This window comes from Meleagris gallopavo, chromosome 26, assembly GCF_905368555.1.
Source record: "Meleagris gallopavo chromosome 26, MGAL_WU_HG_1.1, whole genome shotgun sequence".
Classification (NCBI taxonomy): Eukaryota; Metazoa; Chordata; class Aves; order Galliformes; family Phasianidae; genus Meleagris; species Meleagris gallopavo.
In genome coordinates this window covers 3208279-3230181 of record NC_139429.1, presented here as the reverse complement: position 1 = coordinate 3230181, position 21903 = coordinate 3208279, and the positions used below count along the sequence as shown (strand labels likewise).

At 45.3% G+C, this 21903-nt stretch overlaps 2 protein-coding genes across 3 annotated transcripts in view; one reads left to right on the top strand and one right to left on the bottom strand.

Moving 5' to 3' along the window:
• The window catches only part of LOC109371009 (uncharacterized), a 214789-nt gene that overhangs the window by 154997 nt on the left and 37889 nt on the right, over nt 1–21903 (bottom strand). The window lies entirely within an intron of this gene.
• UBASH3B (ubiquitin associated and SH3 domain containing B) overlaps nt 1–21903 on the top strand; it is a 54599-nt gene that overhangs the window by 11153 nt on the left and 21543 nt on the right. The gene's annotated exons all lie outside the window — the stretch shown is intronic.

The window sequence follows — 21903 nt, the reverse complement described above, 5'->3', positions numbered from 1 at the left end:
GCACTTAATCTATAATGCTGAAGACCCCCCGGAATTTTAGGGCTAATAGCAGTAAGAATATATGGCAAGAAATATGCCTACTTACACATACACCTACTATATATGTATATACACATATGCACACATTTATATATGCATACACAAGCATGCACTCCTATAATATATACAGTGAACTACACAGGATATGTACACTTGACATTAGGCAGCAATATGTGGTCAACGCGTGGTTTTCTTTCTCTTTTTTTTTTTTTTTTTTTTTTTTCCTTTCCCCTATAACACAAACCAAACCAGAATTAGCAGCAGAAGCCAGGAGAGCTTGTTGGTTCAGAGAGGAACCTGGAGGATGGCCTGAGCCTTACAGCAGCTGAGCTGCACGTTGCTGCAGGGCTAACGGGTGAGTCCAGCTGCTGCACGTGCCAACCTGTCCCATGACGTGCTTCTCTGACTGGGTACGTCCTCCTGGACACATCCATAGCGAGGTGATGCCTGGTGAATAACGTCTTGTGTTTGCACAGTGTCTTACATTTGTTACACTCATGCTTGGCAAATTGTGGCCTGGATTAAGAGCAAGCTGTTGGCGGCATGAAAGCTTACAGAGCTGAGCAAATCGCCCTCAGTCCCTTATGGAGAAGAACAGAGCTTTGGGGAAAGTGGTGTGTACACACTGCCTTGCAAGGCTCGTTTCTGTGGTTTCACTTAAAAGATGCACACCACTGCATGGCTGAACATGTACAGGATGTGAGCCAGTGGTTTCAGGAAATGAATGGGCTTAATTCTGATCGCATTTGCACTGTGATAAATGAGCAGTCCCAGGCCCTGCAGCCAGCAGGGCTCTGCCACCGTTATCACCCTGTGCTCAGCGACCAGCCCTGGCCTGCTATGATACGAATGGGATGCCAGAAGTCATTCTTCCACACTGCAAGAAGTAACAGCTTGCCCTTCCTTTAATGCGCGCACATAAATAAAAGCATCAGGCTTGCACAGCCCATTAAATGAAATGTTTCTCTGGCTTAATATGCCACTAAAGAGCTCCTCCTCTTCTTTTCGTACTCTATGCCAAACAGTGACTCGGAGATTCAGTGAGCCAAACTTTGTATTTGGCCCCAGATCCTTGATGACCATCACCAAGCCAATCCTAATTCATATTTCATCTTCTTAAACTATTTACACGTTGGCCTCCACCACTCCACAACACATTATCCTGAAAGTACCTCAGTTTGTTTGCATATTTTTTCAATCATAAATGGCCTTAGAGTCAGAGTCATAAAGGTTGGAAACGACTTCTCAGATCATCTTGTTGAACCGTTCACCTACCACCAATACTGCCCACTGAATCATGTTCCTTAGTACCACATCCACACATTTCTTGAACACCTCCAGGAATGGTGATTCCACCACTTCCCTGGGCAGCCTGTGCTCTTGACTCTTCTAAGTCAGGTCTTGGGCTCTCTACGTAACCATCTCAAGTAACTCCAGAGAGTGCCCAGGTTCCTAAGCTTTTATTTTAGGCATAGAGCCAGTTATGTGAGAAGCATCCTGAGTTTAGAAACACAGTTCAGCAAAGAGGACTTTGAATTTTGGAAGGCTAATGTCTGCTCACCCAAAAAGACACCTAAGCCATTAAGGCAGGTGCTGCTGGTCTATTTAAAAGACTGATAGATCATGGAAACAGCACAGACTTGGCACACTCTTAGTTGTTTTAAACACTTTTGGCAAAGCTTTAGCTATTAGTTTTAGCTCAGGTTTTGACAAAATAGGAGGTACAGGGTCAGATATGTTTTGATGATAGCCTTAACAGATGTTAACAATTCCATAGCTAATGTGCTTGCCATAACCCCACCAAGTCCTACAGCAAGGCCACTAGCAGGTTTGGAGAGGTCTCAAAGACAGTGCCACAAAGCCACATAAAAATCAATGGGAGCACAGTAATGACTTGTAATCAAATCACAGCTAATACAGTATGAATGAGCCTGATCTTATTGATTTTTGAAGGAAATTGAGAGACCCTGAGGATGCAAGTTACCGCAAGAGTCCAGACAAATGGACATCGGTGGCTATTAAAGCTGTGTTTTCTTGTACTGGAAAGCAAAAAAGCATCCCATGGAAGTGGTCAGGTAAAAGCTCAGAAATCTGTGAGCAGGACCAGGAGTGAGCCATTAGCAGGCCAAGCAGCCATGTGTTTCTTCTCTGAGCAGCTCCAGGATGAGCAGAGTTATAAACCCATTCATGTAATGGTGTGATATAAGCAGATCCTGGCACCTAATTTCTTTGATTCATAGCTGAGTTTATTGTTAGGGGGATGAGCTTGGGGGAAAACCACACAGGAGTAACTGGAAGCAAAGACTGCCCCTTTATTCTTTGTGTGGATTATCCAGAAAAAAAATACCCAGGTATGAGCTTATGTTTGCACAAGCAAGAAACTGGAAGGACCTCAGAATCTGCCCCAAAGTTAACGTAATCTACATTTTGAACACGAGCCAAGTTGTGCAATCAGCAGGATCGTTGCCATTAGATTTCCTTAGTCCTGTGTACAAAGGTCATGGCCTCTCCATTGTAAAAGTGACTGCCTGTAATATGCAGCTTTTGATGGCAGAAGGTGTCATTGCATTCACTGTGTCAGTGGGAAACTCCTTATTTCTCCTTATCGATGGCTTTCTTCCATCCATTCAGCCCAGGCACCCTGTACCAGGGATTGCTGTAAAAGCCATGCTCAAGCCCCCTGTCTCCAGAACCTCACTTGAATTATAAGAGGGCTTTCCTTCCATCTGCAAGGAAAAGATGACCCTGGGCAGAACGCGTAGGAGAGGCCGAAAGGCTGGGGGCCACCAGGACAAGGACTTCCCAGATGAGTTTGGGCGGAAGCACTTGGACAGTGAAGACTGAAACCTGCCCACAGAGTATGAATGAATCTCTATTCTACAACCGAATGCAGACCAGATGCTGCGATTAAAGCTGGAACTTCTCCCTGTGGCCCTGGGAAGGCAGAAGATGATTTAAACACGGGTCAGGTCAAAGCTCAGCAGCATTTGGAAGCTGCTTTGCTGTGATCTCTGGTGATTTTCCTCTTGGCAGCAAACAAATCACCCTTCAGTTTTGGAGGTAAGCTCAAAGTCCTGTGAGCACCCAATTTTGGGCAGTCTGTAACCACCACCTCCTCCACAACTCTGCAAGCCACCCAACCTCTCCTTTGATGCCAGGACCACGTGTACTCCACTCTCCATTTTCTGTTTAAGCTGCACATGTCAGGGCAGGGCTTGCATCTCATCCTTTGAACAAACAGCTCCAGGCCTGAAGGAAGTCACAGCATCTCTCAGCCTGCATATCTCAGCATGCCTGAGGAGCTCTGCAGGACGGCACTCCAGGTTCAGCTCTGCAACTAACAATACTTGAGAAGGGAGAAAGTATAGTAAACAACGCAGGGTTATTACCATTTGTTCAGTAGGGGCTTCTTTGAGATGTAGGTGGTTTGGTCTTTTTTTTATTATTCTTTTCAGTCAAACCATAGTTTCTTGGCTGTTGGGCTGTGCCGTGTTAGAGTGAGAATTGATGGTTTGTTCCTGTGGAAATAGATGGAGCATTGGAAGAAACAGCACCCTATTAGTTATAAGCAGATTTAACACCTCTGCAAAGCTACCATCTGCCACCAAGGAAGGGAAATTAAAGCAAGATGCCTGAGATGCAGACGGCTGCCAGGGTTTGGCAACATCCTTGCTTTCTGCTCCCCTGCTAAGCAGTGATTTGCTCTAGGAAAGCATCGGGGGAAAAGAAATCCAACGAGTATCCAGGTATTGTGCCTTTAAAAGAGCGTTTCTGTAGCTGCTTGAAAACGAGTAGTTGTTGGGTTTGTTTGGGGGTTTGTGTTTATCATCAGTAATTGTCAGCCTTGGAGTTATAATTAGCTTTTTTGTACCGTGTATTTAAGCAGGGGAAAACTGCTTTAAAGATCATGAGCTTTCCTCTGTTAACAAAATGGTCGTGCCACATGCTGCCTGCTCTTTGCTGAATCTTCCAGGGTTCAGATGAATGCAGAGCTAGCAGAACTCCTCATCTCACCCCATCAACAGAACAGGAGGTGGTTCTCCAGTATTTTCCTAGCCAACTCAGCAAGGCAGGGCTCATGAATGCCCAGACCAAAGGGCCAGGGGGGAATTAAGTCCATGTGGGGATATCCATGATACACAGAGTATTTTCTCGACCTACAAACAAGAGCAGCACTTATTCTTGCATAATAGTCTTAATCTAAGTGTGGAGCTTAAGCAAACAGGTCAGGACTTGGTTTCACAGCTCTCCTGCAGTGAGAGGCCTTTGCAAGGTGAAAAAGGCTGAGAACCAATAAACTCATTCAGCAGTTTTCTCCCTCTGATAAGATGCAAATTAATCTCCACAAATGTACTGCTTTGCCGATATGCCTAATGCATGACATCAGAATTTCCTGCAAGCATCTGGACCAAAGCGATCGCTATCAAGGTGATGCTCTTTACAAAAACATAGGCAATGCCAGAGACATGAACTATTTACCATTATTTTTAAAGTTGAGAACATGACTCAGTTGGATGTTTTCATCTCTAATGAGCTTGGATAATGTTTTCATTTCTAATGAACTTAGATAATTCCAACATGAAATGCTACTGCAGATGCTTCTCTTTATTTTCCTTCCTTTATAAGTGATGCCCCCCATCACCCTGTCCCTGCCACATTCCTGCTTATATTTTTGCCCCTTGAGTCTGAAATATTATTACCTATGGAAAGACATCACTGCACAGAATAATTGTAAAGATGATTCGAAAGACAAAATGCAGCAAACAAAAGGAGTGGATGGGAGCTGAGAAAGATCTTTTGCTTCTAATGTTCAGCAAGCAGGATGGGAGGATTCCCTTTTTCCTTGTTCTACTGAATCTGATGTGTTCTAAGTTCAGCTACTAACCCAGCTCAGCCTTTCTGTCTGTTAATGAGGACAGTGACTGCCTGAGATGGCAGTGTAGAGCTTAATCTGAAATTCTTAGAGGAGGGCAAAATTTACCTTCGAATTACGGAAAAACCCAACATCTTCCTAAGTGGAGCACTCTCCCTTTAAGTCATTAAATATGTAACTGCAATATAGGCACAAATAAATTATTTAAAGTTATTTCTAGTTGTGTGTGGGAGGTGGGTGGGAGTTGAAGTTGATAGTTGGTGGTTAGAGCAGCCTTTACCCTTTACATTTCTCCTGGTTTTACACAAGCACTTTCATTTTCCTTTTTAATTACTGTGTCTGATACAGACTTTGATCAGACTTCTGGGATGTTGCAAGAGTTTCTTCTCACTGGAGGGTTTTCTCAGGCCCACCCTGAGAAAGGTCTTTGTTCTGCTGAAGGATGTACAGCAGAGAGCTACACATAAAGCATGGAAACTGAATAAAAAGCTGCCATGAATGAATGGAAGGAATCTAACCTTGGCTGGCTGAGTGACAAACACAGAGCTCGTGGTCACACCAGAGGGTCACACCTGGCAAAATAGTTGGTGTGTAGGACTGGCAGCCCTGTGCTGTACTGGGCAAAGGATGTGCTCCCATGCTATGGCTGCCAAAGCTCTGTGCTCCATCTCTGAGGTCCCTGGCTTCCCTCCATGTGAAAAATGTCCTTCCCTAAGCAGTCAGAAGGGAATGCAATTAAGGTTGCCTCGTGCGGTTCATAAAAGCTAATGCATGAAAATAAGCAAAGACAAATTACAGCAGAATATTAGGAAGAGCATTTCTAATTGCAAGGTCTGCCGGCCTCGTTCCTTGAGCCTCTAAATGCTGAGCTGAAGGAAGCATAGGAGACTGGAGTGCTGGGAACAGTTTTGTGCTGCCTGGGAGATGGGCAGGATGAGTAATATGGAAACTCCTCTTCTACAAGATAATGCCCTTTTTCAGTCTTTCTCAAGAAATCCAGGCACAGTTTCTGGCATTTTATTTATGAACCTGTGCTCATGAGAAATGAAAACCTTGTTTTTGTTGTTTTTGCAAAGCCATTTTCTCTCTCCTTACTGGCATGTCTCCTTAGCACAGATCAGGATGGTAGCACGAGCTTTATCAATGCAGAATGAAATATCTCCTGTTCCTGAACTCCCAGTCACTGCTGGAATTGTTCTCCGATTCTTGTTAACACATTTGGCTCTTCTCTTTGGTTTGTTTTCAGCTTGGCTGTGACTTCATCTTGAATTACAAAAATACCACATGCACGCACTGAAAAAAAACACACTACTGTTCTCAATGTTTCCTGCCATGAAGAGCCAGCTACTCTGCCTGCTCTGGCCTTCCTTCCAGTCAGACCATGTAGGCTTGCATGGCTCTTGCAGTTCAGTTCCATGAGGGAAGCCAACACCTCCATCCCACCTCCAGCCTTTCACTGCTGAAGATCACCCACAGGATTCTTGTTAGAGGGGGAACAACGTGGCTCTGATCCTGGGTGGGCTCCAGAGAACTCTTTGTCTTTTACCTCTATACCTGCTTTGCAATCTACTGAATGGGAATATCCCATTAGTCACCCAGCCTCTCTGAAAAGCAGCACGCCTTTTTGTGAGAGCAGAAATGGGGGAATGAGCCTATCTGCCAGAAATGAACCAGTGATTGTAATTGTTTCAGGGTTCATTCACTTCTAAATAGGGAATGTGATGTGAATATGAATATACATGTCCATTTTTACTCTGTATCTCATATCTTCCAAGACAGCTGCAGGGGGCTGGGGGTAGCAGGACAGATAGTAGCATTATTCTGGAGGAGTGTGTGAGCCTATCTCACACACTTGTGTACCAGGAAAAGATCATGAGACGGTGGCTAAATAAGTCTTTGTGTAGTTTTTATGTATGATTTTCCACTATGAGTCACCATAATTTACATGTTATCTAACACTGAGAGTCCCGAGCTGATACTGCGTTCTTAGAGGGAGAACCCGGCTCCCGAGGCTGTGTGCTCGGCTTGGAAGAGGTGCTCTCATGCTGAAGGAGTTAATGGTTTGCTAGAAAAACTGTCATCAGACAATTGTGTTACAAAGAGCGGCAGTTACCCAAACACATTTTCGCCTGCAGCACGCAAGAACAATACAGCTATTGTATTGTAACCACAGAACTTGGCACGAAGATAAGCATGAAAGCGAATCGCGTTTTGTTTGTTGCGGAAGTGATGGAATCCATTGAAAGGTTATTGTTTGACTTCTTTTGAAGCAAATTCCATCCCCTTCGTGAAGGGTGTTTGCACTCTTCGGCTCGGAGGCAGAAGGGGTTGTTCAGTAGTGCTTGTTACCTTTGGTCCACCAGGGACAGTCTGGAGGATAAAGTCATTAACCTGCATCCAGGTGACCCTTCAGAACCACCCCAACAGCCCACGATTTCTATCAGAGATAACAAAAAGGGCTGGAGGAAGTTCCTCACTAGAGAGTAGCTCAGAATTTTCTATTTTCAGCAGAAAAGCCACCCCCCTAAAAATAAATCCTGGTTTGAAAGCAGAATAATTTCAGCAGTTTTCAACAATGACACATTTTGTTTGCAAACGTGTAGTTCTTAGAGGAAAGAAAGAGAAAGAAGGAAAGAAGGAAAAGTTGACTTTCAGGCCATATAGGATGCTTAATTCTCATGGACAAGGTGTGAAGCTCTGAATTCATTCAAGCCGCACTGATTTGGGATAAGAGAGGAGGAAAATGCTGGAGATTTTAAAGACCTTCAAATGATAGAGGGTTATTATAACAGATCTCCCTGTTAATGCATGCACGGGATGGAGGGATAATGATAATTAGCCGCCTCCCCACCATCAACTACCACCCATTTCTCATTCCTGGGAGGAACTGCCACAGGTTGAGGGGGAGAATTGGAATTTCTGACCCCATTTGATTTCCATCTCACGCCTCTTCCAACGGAGGACTGCAGAAATTAAGGTTTATGAGTAAGGACAGAAGATCAGGAGATTGGCTTAAAGACAGTGGGATTTAAAAAGCGTACCATTAAAACTTAAAAATGCATTTTTCCTTCATGGTCTGTAGTATTTTAGGATAGCATATGTATTGGCACTCTGTATTCTAATGAAAGTCGTTGATTCTGAAATAATCACTTGATATTAGGAGCTGTGCCATTAAAGAAAAAAGAAATGTGAAACGAAATTAGAGGAGTGAGGAACTCCAGTGTTATGAATATGGAATAGCTCTTACATTTTCTCTAAGGTTATTATGCCCTCAGCACTTTGCTGATTTTTTAAAGTGCATCATTTCATTTGAGTCACTTCCCCTACAAATTACGTACTTAAAAACCTGCTGATGTTGCCTCCGACATTAAGAAAAACATCCCACTTTAGATTTATTTTCTACCCCCCACTGTATCCCTATTTTACCTCTATATGTACTGTAAGGCAAAGGGGATTTTTCATTTTTTTTTAATGAGGAGCAGCACAGATGAGCTCAGTTACCAATAGGTGTCACGTACAATGCAGAGCTGCCTTAATGCTTCAGTCCTTTTTGTTGTTTTTCAACATATGGCTTGTTTTTCTACCATTTTAATTAACTTTACAATTGGTATTACTAATTTTAAAGCCAAGTTTAGACCAATAGTGTGGTATTTTATCCAAAATGCCCACGCATTTAATTAGAAATATTAAAGCCAGAGGCATTCAGGCTTAGGTTTGTTAAGTTAAGCAGCAGCAGCACCCATAGAAAGCAAAACAAAAGCAACTTGGTTTGATAAAAATACGATCCTCACAAACAGATTTTAACAACACATTCAAAAGTTGAGGCTATTTGTTGCCTTTCCTCCCAAAAATGGTAAAAATCTTAGAAACTGATGGTGATTTCGTGATGTGGGTGGTGTGCAGGAATTCATCTGTACCTACCAATTATCAAACGACAGCGGTTCTGTCTTCACCTGTACTGCTGTGCTGAAACATAGGGGTGGATGATCAGCTACTATGAGAGGCAGAGAACAGGCACAGAAAGCCTCAGATGTCAGCAGGCAATGCCCGAGCCTGGGCCAGTGGCCTCAACTCTTCCTGCAGGCAATAGGGACAAACAGGCACTTCTACAGCATTTGACCCATTTTAAATGCCTGCCCTCGGGTACCCACACAGTGAATTGGTATATTTCAAAGGAAAGATTTGTTCACTTCACTGAAACTACCCACCAAATGAGCAATTGGTGCCGGTGTTGTTTGTTCTCTGGAGCAAACCACTTCAACCTTTCCTTGAAGCTTAAGTTCACCCTTACGCTTCTCCTGTCTCAGCTGCCTTTTCAGCTGTCTGCATTTATTGCCACAAAGAAACAGATTCAATGGGAAATCCATCCAGGAGAAGGGAAGATGAAGAAATCTATCTGCAAAGCAATGGAGAACCACCCAGAAACAAACAACACCGATTCTCCTTCCATGCTGTGTTAGTTTCCCACTAACTGCTGGCACTCCAACCATCAGCCAGGTTCTGCTCCCACTCCAGATTGGCTGTGAATCCAGCACAGCTTCTGGGGAATGCTGCCAGGATAACTGAGAGCAGCACATCCTCTCCAGCTCCCTTTGCGCTGCGCTGAAAGCATGGAGCTCTTGCTGGGGAAGTGACAAAGCCCTGCACTCACATCTTTTGCCATCTTCTGCTCTCAGGGTAGACTGGACAAAAAGAAATTATTTGGAAGTGTTGAGCACAGAACAGTAGCAATAGGGAAAGAAGTCAGGGAGCAAACACAGCCATGCTGCAGTACTATCAGAATATGTGCTTGTAGTGGGAAGAGATACAACGGCAATCAGTGATAAAAAGAAGAATGAAAAGAGTGAGAGCAAGTGGCAGGGTTGCTAAATGCTGATCAGTGCTTTAAGGCGGCCTTTGATTTTTTTTAATTAATTATGCATTCCCTCATACTTTGTACTGCCGTTGATTTAATTGGACTCCTTATTTTTAGACAAGTACAGCACGAGGAAGATAGGAGACAGCTTTCAGAAGCTCAGCTCTAGCCTCATTCTGCCTCATTCGATACCACTGGGAGCAAAATTAGGCTAATGCTGAGCTCTTCTGAAAGCCTCGTGCTCCTGATGCAGTTTAGCACATCACACGGGATGGAGTAACCTCCATGCAGCTCCAGCCATGCAGGAATCCATGCAGAACTGGGCTCAGCATCCCCAAATATCCCAAAACCGTAACATAGGAAAGAATAAGTTTAGAGGAGCAGGGAAAGGTACTGAAGTCTGTCTGCTACTGAAGAATTTGCCCAGATACTTCAGCCTCACCACATGCAAATGGTTTTGTGTAATGGCCGAGGGAGGCAGGGGTGGTTAGCAGGCATGCTTAGCAGGAGCAGGCCAGCTCAAGAAATAAGGAAGGGCTGAGGCCAGGCTGGTGTCACCTCACCTGCCTGCACGCATGGAGCAGCAGCTGCCAGCACCGTGAGCACAGGATGCTGCAGACCTGCAGCCCTGAAATAAGTTGGTGATTTTCTCTACGCCTCGGTTCCTCCAGTCATGAGATCTCCAGACACATATGTCTTGTCAAAACACATTCTGCTCTTTCGGCTTCCCCGGGATAATCACTTCTGCTAAACCTTCCCAGTATGTCTACAATTGTAGCCATATAAAAGTGCTTCTGTTGCAAATAGTTTATCCACTTTCAGATCTCAAATGTTGTACAACAGTTTTCAGACCAAAGTCCTGCCTGCCTCGATGGACCCAGAAGTGCTCAGAAGTGCAGACCTTGCATTTGAGCCCTGATGTCTGTGAGCATCCAGCTCCAGCAGTGCAAGGACTCCCAAGGCCTCACTTTGTGCACGTCTGCCTGACGGCCGATGACTGCAGCATTTCCTAGGGCTTGCTTCTGTGGGGATCCTCTGATGTCTAAGGCCCTGTCACACACATACAGCACAGAACATATTGCCCTGCTGGCATGATGGAAAGACTGAAATATTATTGCCACATTTGTTGCGCTTACAAAGAAAAACACGCTTTCAAGACATCAGGCACACACAAAATAGATAAGATGGAGCTCGGTTGTAGAAGGTTTGCATCACGAATAATTTTAGAAAGACACCCCCACATCAGTTCTGATACTCCATTGCGGGGGAGATCTACGCTATGGAAATGAGATGGTGCCAGCATGTATGTCTGTCTGCTCAGCAATACCTGCCTGAAAAGATCAATCTGGATAGCAAGGTCTTCAAGGCAAGCCTCCGAGACTCGGCCTCCCACACAGCCCTGGCACTGGGACGAGGTGTGCCTGCACATGGCAGAGGCTTCTGGTGAAGTGCTGAGGCGAGGTGCCAGCCAGCTCTGGTGAACGAATGGCAAAGGAAAAACAGTGAGGAAAATCACGTCGTCCTCAGACAGAACCTCTTGTCTGAAAACGTTTATGGTCAAAAGTCTTTGCTAAAGGGAAGCACCAAATCTCCCAGCATTTAGACACCTGAGCAATCCCAAAAAGTCAGTAGTCATGTTGCCCGATCACAAAAACAGGAGGCAGAGGACGGGCTGGGTGACACCTCACACGTACAGGAATGTAAAACAGCTGCTGCTGCACGGAGCACTTTGCAGTGACAAACAGCCACCTCAGAGCACAAACCAGTGAAGTTATTCTCCTACAAAAGGAGAGCTGAACACTAAAGCGACCAGTGCATCCCAGTACCTGCTGGATTTGGGAGCCCTTCACTGCAGGCAGGGTCAAGGAGAGCAAGGAGAATGCCGTGGTGGGAGGAGGCAGTGGGGCTGTGCAGTGCTGGGGGATGCAGCAGAGCTTTGGGCAGTTGTTGAGTTTTGCTTTTTGGAGGAGCAAGCTGGGGTGTGTTAAATACAGTACTGCTCCAGCAAATCTACGTCTTTGTTATTTGCTGGCATCACATCTTTAGGTCTCAGTGTACTGAAAAGAGTTCCTTCTATTTTGGCAAACACTTTGACTAAAATCCTTAGAAATTCTGCTGGAAGAACAGACCCAAAGGCTTGATTTGCAATAACCTTTCAGCAAATGCTTTGCAGAAGAGCAGCTGGCATCTGCTTATATCTCACTGAAGTGTGTAAGTACCTGCTTGAAGTTAATGTATGCATAATTACTCTTTGGTGTAGGGATAATTACTAAATCCAGGTATCATCAAGGTCTTCCTATTTTCTTTCTTTGTAATCCACTTATTTATTCAGCAAGAATATGATCAGATAGAGGAATAGAGTTAGAGCTGGCAGGCCATATAAAATCAATAAGTATGCAGGGAAATACTCCCTCTGTGCGATAAAGTTTTCTCATTACATTCTCAGATCCTTCTTTATCTCAGCGTTTCTCAGTTTATCACAATTCTTCATTTCCTGTTCCCTTTTAGAGTTCAAATATATATATATATATATATATATATATATCTTAATGTGGCTTTTTTTTTTAACCCTTCCACAGCTAACATTCAAACCTTTCAGAGCCTTTTGGCCAGACCTTACATACAAATGCCAGATAATTTAATCTGAAATTTAGGACTTCCCACAACAACTGATTTTATAACAGCAAAATAATTATACCAGGCATTTTTATGCTACCTGAAGTTGGTCAAGCGTGATAAGGCAGACATTAACACTGCAATGCTTCTTTCCAATTTGGATAGCCAACTTTACTTTAGCGTGCAGGTCTCCCAGAAGTAGCTACATTTGCCTAAATTTACTCCTCTTGCAACAAGACTAGGCAAACTAAAGGTGAAATCATTTAGAAATCTCCATCAAAGCGTTTGTTACAGCTTCATTTGTCTACACTTTTCCTAATGCCACAGTCTGCAAGGTTGTATTAGAGAGTTCACCAAAACTAGCAAAGACTCACAGTAGCTGAGGGCTAAAGAATGATGAGACCAAATATTGATACACTGAAATTCAGACCGGGGCTTGCTAACTAGCTATGTTTTCTAATGGAAACTTTGACATGAGCTTTAGTTACTGGTTTAACCACACACTTCATAGATCTCTGAGGCACAAGACCAAGACCTGTAGGTGATGTCTCACCCAACGACCAGCACCACTGTGCTCCCAGCCCCCAGCACTATCTGGGGCTGTTTCAGCCCTGAGTCAGTGTCAGGACTGCCTCGCTGTCTGCACCATTCACCCTCCTGTCTGCCATGTCCTACAGCACTGCAGACATCTTGCCCACCTTCCCCGTAGCAATGGTGGACAACTTGGACCTACCTAGGTGGCAAGAAACAGTATGCAAAGAAGACTTACATAAAAAATTGTGAAATAGTTGTATTGCTGAAAACAACCGAGGCTTAAAATAATTCCTGAACAGAGCTGTCTAGAGCAAGAGGCTATTTTGAGAGCCTCTTTTTGCCTCTAACCCAACTATCTCAGCACCCCACCCTTCTTCCTTCCACCTTCCTTAATTTCTTAGACTTCCTTCTAGTTGCTTTCTGTGAGTCTATTTTAGGTGTGAGATTACGGTTAGCTTCTCTCTGGGCATCTACTTCTCATTTTCTGTCTCTGGGCTTTGCCTTTTCAGCAAAGTTATGAGTCCATTAGGCACACAACATCTAAGGTCCCTCACAGATAAACAGACATTGCCTAGAAAGAAAAGAAAATACCCATTGAAGAAGGCAGTAAGGTGATGGAGTGAGCTTTTCCAAATTCAAAGCCTACATACGCAGCCAAACTTGCTAAGTCCAGCTGTCAAACACGAGTGTCTGAACTCATCCATCTCAGGCAGACAGGTATGCACACCGACCACAAAATATCACTTTGCTATTAACCGTCGCCTTTTCTTTTGGTAGAAAATAATTCCATCTCACACAGTGACCAGTGTTATATTCCAGACAAGCCCACAGAACCTCACTGTGGAGCTCACAGATGGATTTTGTTGTATACTCTCTTCCATCCACCAGTGTGGAGAGGATTTGACACGGGCTGGATTTGGCCACACAGACCTCACTCCTTGATGTTTGACACTATAATGACAGTTCCATCTCTGTCAAGTCAGAGCAAGTTCAGAACATTATTCATTCTCCCTCTGAGGAAGCTTCATCACAAGATCCAAACTGCATTGCTCAAAGCCTTGCTTACAGCCTTCAGCCATGTCGTGTTGACGCTGGCCTATGTCACCTCCACCCATTCCCCTCCGTGGGGCTGGGAAACCTCTCCCTTAACTCCAGGCTGTGCTTTCTGCACACACTCAGCCAACGCTGCCCTAACCAGGGGCTACAGCCACCTCCTGGGAGCAGCACATCCAGACCTCCCAGCTCTGCACTGAGGATCCATCCCCCAAAGCGCAGTGCTTGGTGGCTGGCAGGGCAGTTCCTGGTAAGACCCGGTGTCACCGACTTCACAGAACAGCAGCTTTCTGGCAAATTGTGCAACTGCACCACCCCCAAACTTCCTGTTTTGAAACCCCAAGAAGCTGGAAAATGTTAACACCGGCACTTTAAAGTGCTAGTTGCGGCATTTTTTTTCTTTTTTTTTTTCTTCTTCTTCTTCCTAAAGATCTACACAACACTAGCAAATTCTACACGGAGAGGAGCAGAGCGGGGCCGCACAAAGGGACAGGGGCAGGAAGGCTGTGTGCCACCACCAGCCTCTGACAGCCCTCTGTTCGTTGCTGTGCTGTCACCAAACAGTGGGTCAAAGCAGGAGGTGACGTGGCAGATGGTGGGGCAGGTGCTGGTGGACATAGCATCCCAGCCCCATCCATCCCACCCTGGGGAAACCCACTTGGATGGGGAGAGGAGGCCCCAGCAATGATAGAACCAGGAGACAGGAAACAAGAGAAATGGCAAATCTCTGTTTCTCTGCAGCTGACTTCTATATAGGAAGAACAGCGGTGAGAAGGAAGAAAGCATCGTGTTTGTCTTGAACAACGCAAGGGAACTTCTTTCTTTCCAATCAGCATGACAACTGCTTCCCTTTCTGGCTATCCAGAATCCCTTACCTGGCTGTCTGAAATTCTAGATGATACATCTGAGCATCTTAAACCACTAACTTAGCTCCATGCAAAGACATTGCCCTCCTGGCTACCTAGAAATGTATGAATGGCACTGGGATGAAAGTTCCTGCCCTCCTATGTTGCACAGAGTATTGAATAATGACATTTAAGTCATCCTGCAGCACTCTGGCCGGTATTAAATGAGGTGTTTGAATGGGACAGGCCTCTGCTGAAAGGCCTTCAGTTATCAACTATTTCATCTGAATTGATTTGTATGATCTACATTTGATTGTTTTGCTCATCTTCAGAATTCGCAGCCCTTTACCAGCCGCAGTCATTACCCCTATCACCTTTCCCAGCTCTCACTCTGCAGCAAAACGTTGAACCTTAGTGAATCATCCAGCTGAGCTGCTGCCAGCTCTCATGACTTTGTTACAGAACACGGGGATGGCGTTTTCTTAAACATCCAGCTGTAGGACTCGTGTTATTTTCAGAGACTGCCAGGCTGTTTCAGCAGCAGTACACCCCTAGATTTGCTTGTACCCACACCCCATCTCTCCATCACACAGGGACCCAATGGAGAGGCTGTGGCAGAGAGCACAGGACTCCCAACATCTCAGCCCATGTCCCACGTAAAAGCTGTGCTATGATTGTTTGAAAGAAAATAATATCCTGTTTCCTTTTTAAACTGTATACCTCCTTTAAAATGTTAAATGGCTGCTACATTCCTTTCTTTATCCCGGACACTTTTTATGAGTCTGTACTTCCCTCTTCTTCTGCTTTAACAAGCTGGCTAAGCTGAGGATTAAGGGAATGACTTAGCACACATGTGCTACGGGAGGGGAAAAAAACGCCTTCAAAATCTTATATAACATAAAAACCCAACACCCAAGGCAGACACACACACACCCAGGCCCTCGTTCTTCGCACTTAAAAGTAATGGTCATCGTGGTGCAGCCAGGCTGCAGCTTGCCAGCTGGACCATCCTCTGAAAAAGAAACATTTAAGTGATGGAAACTAGGACTACATAGCAGTGCTTTTCCCAGCCTTCCTTTTGGTGGTGCTTCCCATTGCTCTCTCTTTCCTATAACCAAACTCAGCACTGGCCAGCTGGGAGCAAGCAGCCACTGCTCCGGAAGGAATAGGAAGAGAACCAGTGAGCCCTGTCACGCTGTCAGGTACCTTCTGTAAATATTTATGTGACCTACAGGATACAGCACAGTTTGACGTCTTGCAGTCTCGGCAGCCACCGTGCAGCCCTGCAGCTCCTGTCAGAGCTCCCATCTTTCAGACAGGACCTGGTTCTCTGCCTGGCTGTGATCTGCTTATAGCACTGCTGACCTCACTTGGGGTGCTGTGCTGAACCGCGTGTTCGCAGTGTGCAGCTTGGGGAGGACGTGGCTGCAAGGAGAACAACTCTGTCAAACACAGCGAAGGCTTTATGTCCTCTGTCATGTGCAGAAAGCAGCAGAAGGAAAAACTGAGGTAGTGCCTGAAGGACTGAAGGGAAGAAAAAATAACTCTTGCCACACACTTATTATGTTAGAGTGATTTCTTCCTTCCAAAAGCACTCGGGTTTTTCTTTTTTCCTTACAAACTGCAGAAAGGGAACCTACCCGCCCCCTCCCCATAAACAGGAACACGATCCCTAGTGATATCTTCCTGTCCCGTCCCTATTTATAACTGTAAGGTCACTCGAATGAGAACAGAAACGGTATCATATGATTTTTGGTGACCAACTGAATGAAATATTGAGAATTCTGAGGAATGCATTTGAATAACCCATGAGACAAAACGTTTGGAAAGAACACCTCGACATGGCTGGTTTTGTTTGTAGGACAGCAATATAATTCTTCAGACAAGCAGTCAATTATTTGGAATTTGGCTGTTTTCCCCAACAACAAATAATCAAGTAATTAAATGGACAGAAGTTTTGCTTGCAGTGTTGCTCTTCAATGGGCAATTGTTTATTGAAAGCCCAAAATAGTCGCATTTCTACTACTGTGCTGTTAACAGTACAAACAATTGATGCAAACTGAAAAAACTAAGGGATCTGCAAATGTCACTTAAGGGGCAGTTTGGAAACAAAGACAGAAAAGCTGGGAATTTCACTGTTTGCAAAGAATTTATATCTCTTTCCCTTTAATTAGTGCTATAACAGAGGATACAGATTCAGGTAGGCTGATGGCAGTTAAGTGCTGGCCTTACAGCCTGTTCTGCACTGACAGCCTGCTCCAAGCAGCAGCTGCAGCCCCAACCTGCAAATACCCGTTGTCCTCCTGTTGAGCCAGCATTTTATTTGTTATTCCTTTACCATCAACCAACACAGACTGAAAAATGTCAGGGTTGAAACAGCTACATGCACCTGTTTGAAGACTTGGTTGCATAAATGCCTATTCTATGTGCACACACAAACAAGCAAAAATAAGACTGCTTATTTTATAAACCTCACAAAAACATTCTGCGGGGCAGCATTCCTCTTTCAAACTCTTTAAGCATAAATTACGATCCATAATTCCTATCTTATCATATCAGGCAGCTTCAAACTGAACCTAATGATGAGGAGAGCCAAGTTCTTCCATCATATTTAATGCAGTTTCCAGCAAATCTTTATTTACACAGCTAAATATTTTATGGGCCAAAGATTCGGGGCTACTTGAAATGATGAATTCATCCCTCCGAGGGGTTTTGTTCATGGATAAGAAGTTTGTCTAGGTTTGAGACACATAACGAAAGGGTAGATTTAGTCATTCCCTTTCTGTTACAGGCTGCCTCCGTCCTTCCATTGCTCATTCACAAATCCCTGGTGCCTCTGTGGGCAGACAGCTCTTAGGTGGATCTGAAGTAGAAGCTGCTGCTGGCGTTTGTGAGCAGCGATGCGCAGGGCCGGCTCCTTCCTACAAACCAAAGGGTCAGCTGTGCCTATGGCAGGGTGAGGATCTCTGCTTATCGTAGCAAAAGGAAAGCCAACAGGAATGGGGAAATTCAGCCCCAGGCAGCAGCAGCCAGAGGGGCCAACCTCGTATGAATTAGACGTCACTGCTGGAGATGGCTGCTCTGCACCCAAGGGCTCAGCCCCACTGCGTGACTCAACCCCTGCATGGGGATCCCCGCTCACTGCCTGCCCCCAGCGCTGTGTGCACCCCTGCACGGCCGTGTGTCCGCTGCTCTCTGCCCTCTGCATCTCAACTGTAGGGAGAAAATGGCACCCGTGCATTTAAATACCTCTTAATAGTTCACCCCTGTCCCTCTCTTGTGCAATTTGCATTAACTTTGCTGCTCGTTAGCCTGTGTGCAAGGCACTGCTGGCAGCAATGCCACCCTCCTTTTTGAAATGGGACTGGAATAAGAAAGCTGAGCAATTACAAAGGATTTCTGTGTGTGCTACTGAGACCGAAGCCTCTCTTTATGGTTAATGCATCACTCCCCATTACAGCCATTTCCTCTGAAGTAAATGGGATTTTGCCATTATACTTTATGTTTATTGATATATATTTCCTAGCTGAATTGACATTACTCTGTTGCTTTTTTTTTTTCTTACCCTGAAATTGCAGGAAGCCAAAAATCCTTCAAGAATAATGAGTTAAATTCTGTAGTGTGCAGAGCTCTGCACTCTCCCATTAAGTGGGCTGGGATTAAAATGGGCACCACGTACACATTAATATGTATTCCAGAATAGATACGATATATGACTCAGGCTGAGGGACCAGTTGTTTAGCTGGGACACTTCCTAACAGTATCTCAGTGCCGTTCAACCAGAGGGAAACTTTCCTTACAACTTGACACTGAAGAGTGAGGTTGCACAATCAAAAATACCTGATTCTAGCATCCCTGCAGTGCTCTTGGAAGGTGCTGCTGTGAGCATCTTTCTCCCCCTCTGCACACCTGCAGTTGGATGTAGCATCTCCCTCCCTTTCTCTTCTATTTGCTGTCTGGTGCTGCTGTGCATTGCTGATTGAGCATCCTGTACTTCATCTCCAGAGGCAGCAGCAGCTGAGATACGGAGGACTCAGTGGCTTGAGTGGCTACTAATGCTGCACAAAGCTTCTCACCCTTTCTGAATCCAGCTGCATTGTTGGCATGACCAGAAATGGTCACTGTGTGATGGCAGTTGGATGGACTCTGAAAAACAAGCTATTTTCTGGCTTTTTTTCTTTTCTCGTGTCACAACACCACTTCTTATCCCTACCTGCAGTGCTGCAGCCAGCACTTGCCACCCAGCATGGGTAAATCTGAGCACCTAAGCCATAGCTAGTCACCTAATTAAGCGACCTGATTTTTCCTCAGGATCTGAGTTTTGTCTTCCAGCTCCCACTCAGCAGCTGGGAAAATCAGGCCAATTCTCAAAGTGGCCAAGCATAGCTGGGATAGGTTTTGAGCACTCAGCTTCTTATAAGTGGATCCTGCCAGGGCCTCAGAGCAGGAGCAACCAGAGGAAGGGTCCTCTCCAGGTCCTGACTATAGAAAATGCTACCTGGGAGGGATTCAGTGCCTGCCCTAACCAGGAGCTATCAGTCATCGGCAGCATTCCTAGCAGTAAATTAAAAAGAAAATATCTCTGCTTCAGGTCCCATGATAAAAATATACCTTGCCTTTTGTTTGCTTTATGCAGTATTTCCTCCTTGCGTGGAAAATTAATTTGAAAAGGGAGTTTATTGTCCCTGTGGATGAGATAGGCACCTTCTGAAATTGCTCATGAACAAAAATGTGTGGGGCCCAACTTTGTGCTTTCTGACGCCCTTTGGGGTCCTGAGAGTACAAAGGCAGTGAGGAAGGAGCAGCAGTCAAACCCAACAGAGCTCCATTGTGCAGCTTTCCAAGGCAACATCAATTCATGAAGCCAACAAGTTAACAAGGGTGGGTGGCAGAGCCGTCTGCCCTGCTAGATTCCTTCAGAGATCTGCTCTGGGGGCTGGAGAGAGTAAATAGGGAGAGCAGCTTGTCTGCCTGCACTCTGCAGCAGGAGAAACTGCTCATCTCAAAGCCAGAGCTTTTCTGGGTGGGCATTCTGAATTCACTGTCTCGGACACAACACAGATAGACGTGTTCCCTAACAATGGTTAAGGAGTTGAATTTAGTAGGGAAGAGCCTCTGCAAGAGGAGGAGGGCAAACGAGCAAAGCAACGCAACAGAAATGTTGGATGAACCGCAGTGAGGAAAACCCACGGGTGGTCAGCAGAGGCAGCTGGCCATTGCTCTGCCCAAGGAGCAGCCTCCCTTACAGCTCTGCAGCCTGTGCAGAGGGAGAGTTTTCTGCAGAACTACTGCAAGCAAAGCAGTGGCTGTTGTGCAAAATGCATCTGTGCCAGCCTAGGCAAAGGTCAGCCAGGCAGAACAGAACCAACTGCGATGCTGGTCCGTCCTTGCAGAGGCAGGTGCTGGGACTAGAGGATCTCAGATGAGTGCTGGCAGATAAGGGCAGCAGAGCGCTTCAGGAGGAAGTATTTTCATAATCACACATTTGCAACACAGCCCTTTTTTGCAGCATTATCTTTCTGCCTTCCTCTTACTTTCAAAATGAACAAAAATATGTATATTCAAGGGGTGGGGAAGCCAGTGGCAGAGCTGAAACACAGCTGAGTCAACAACACGCGTCTATGACCAAGTGGGTGACATTTCACATCGCTGCATGGTTATCAGAGCACCCTCAAAAGTCATCACTGCAGACAGAAAGAGCAACTGGTAAGCACATGAATGTCTCATGTGGCCCTCTCCCCTATGCTGGAGAGTCCCCGCTGCCCTAATTCTATAGCCATGGATGATGACCCTCTTCCCTCACCTGCACCATTTCCTACAGCCAACCCAACACCCTCCTGCACATAACATAGGGTATTTGGTGCAGTGATCCTGTCCCTTTGGTCAGACACGTTCCCTCTGGCTTCAAGACGTCAGCAAGCTTTCTGAATTATCATTAAACTGTAACATACCATTTTTAGTAGATTACTGCTTGAGGCCAGCCACTGTAAGCTAGAAGTTTTTCTGTCCTCAGTCAGATTTTGTCATTAATAGCTCTGAGACAGCCCATCTGTTTCTGGCACTGCATCTATGGGATCCCTCCTCTTCCCCTGTCTTTGGAGAGGGCTGCCTTCGACCCCACTGCCGACGCTGTGTGCTCCTCAGCCCTTCCTCCTCCCACACCATTTTCACAAGTGCGTGCCGAGGGATTATCTGTTGTGAATTAGATTAAACCAACATCCCCTTCAGTCTGACCTCCTTCCTACCACATCTGTAGCTCTTAAGAGCAATGCTGCCCTTTTTCCTTTAAGCAGGAAGCTTTGAAATGAATTCAAGGTGCATTGGCCTCCTGGTACTCAGCTGAGGTCTGATTTCTGCCCCCAAACTCTAACTTTTCTATGCTTTTCTGCCTCCGTCACTCATATTTTTTTCTTAAATATTTGTGCCTTCTGGATTCTGGGTGGATTCCTCATTTTGGCAGTCAAAGCATTACAAAGCTGAGCTGATCCACAGCTGCATTTCAGTGCTGAGCACTTGGAAACACTACAGGGATAAAAAGGCAGCACCACACGGGTTTGTTCTGCAACCGAAAAACTCGCTTACCAGAAGACTTCGGCCCTGTTAGCTGGAGTGAAAAGGGATATACAGGCACCCCGAAGGGAAATAAACAAAAGAAGAGTACATTCACGTAGCAAGGGATGAAGGGAGCTAGTCAATTTTGCCAGGTTATTCTAACCGGGAAAATCTCAGGTTTGTGCCCCCTGGTGGCAACTGCATCTCTCCTGTCCTCAGTGCTGCTGCAGTGCCTGCACGTCAGGGCTGAGCCTCGGCCACGCTCACATCAGCAGAAAGCAGTCCTAGGTCCAAGATAAATAACTGCACGACGAGATTGCAACACAAGACGTCCATGATTTGGATGCTTGATGCGTGGCTGCAATTACCTTTAATTATCCTCAGCTTCACCCCCGAAGTTTGACTCCTAGTTTTTCCTGTGTGTATTCATAACATGTAACCCTACTTAGAGGGAATTCAGGCAGAACTCAGGTCGCAGTTAATGTGGGGCTAACGGTGCCTATCTTGCCAGAAAGCAGATGTGACGTTATCCATGT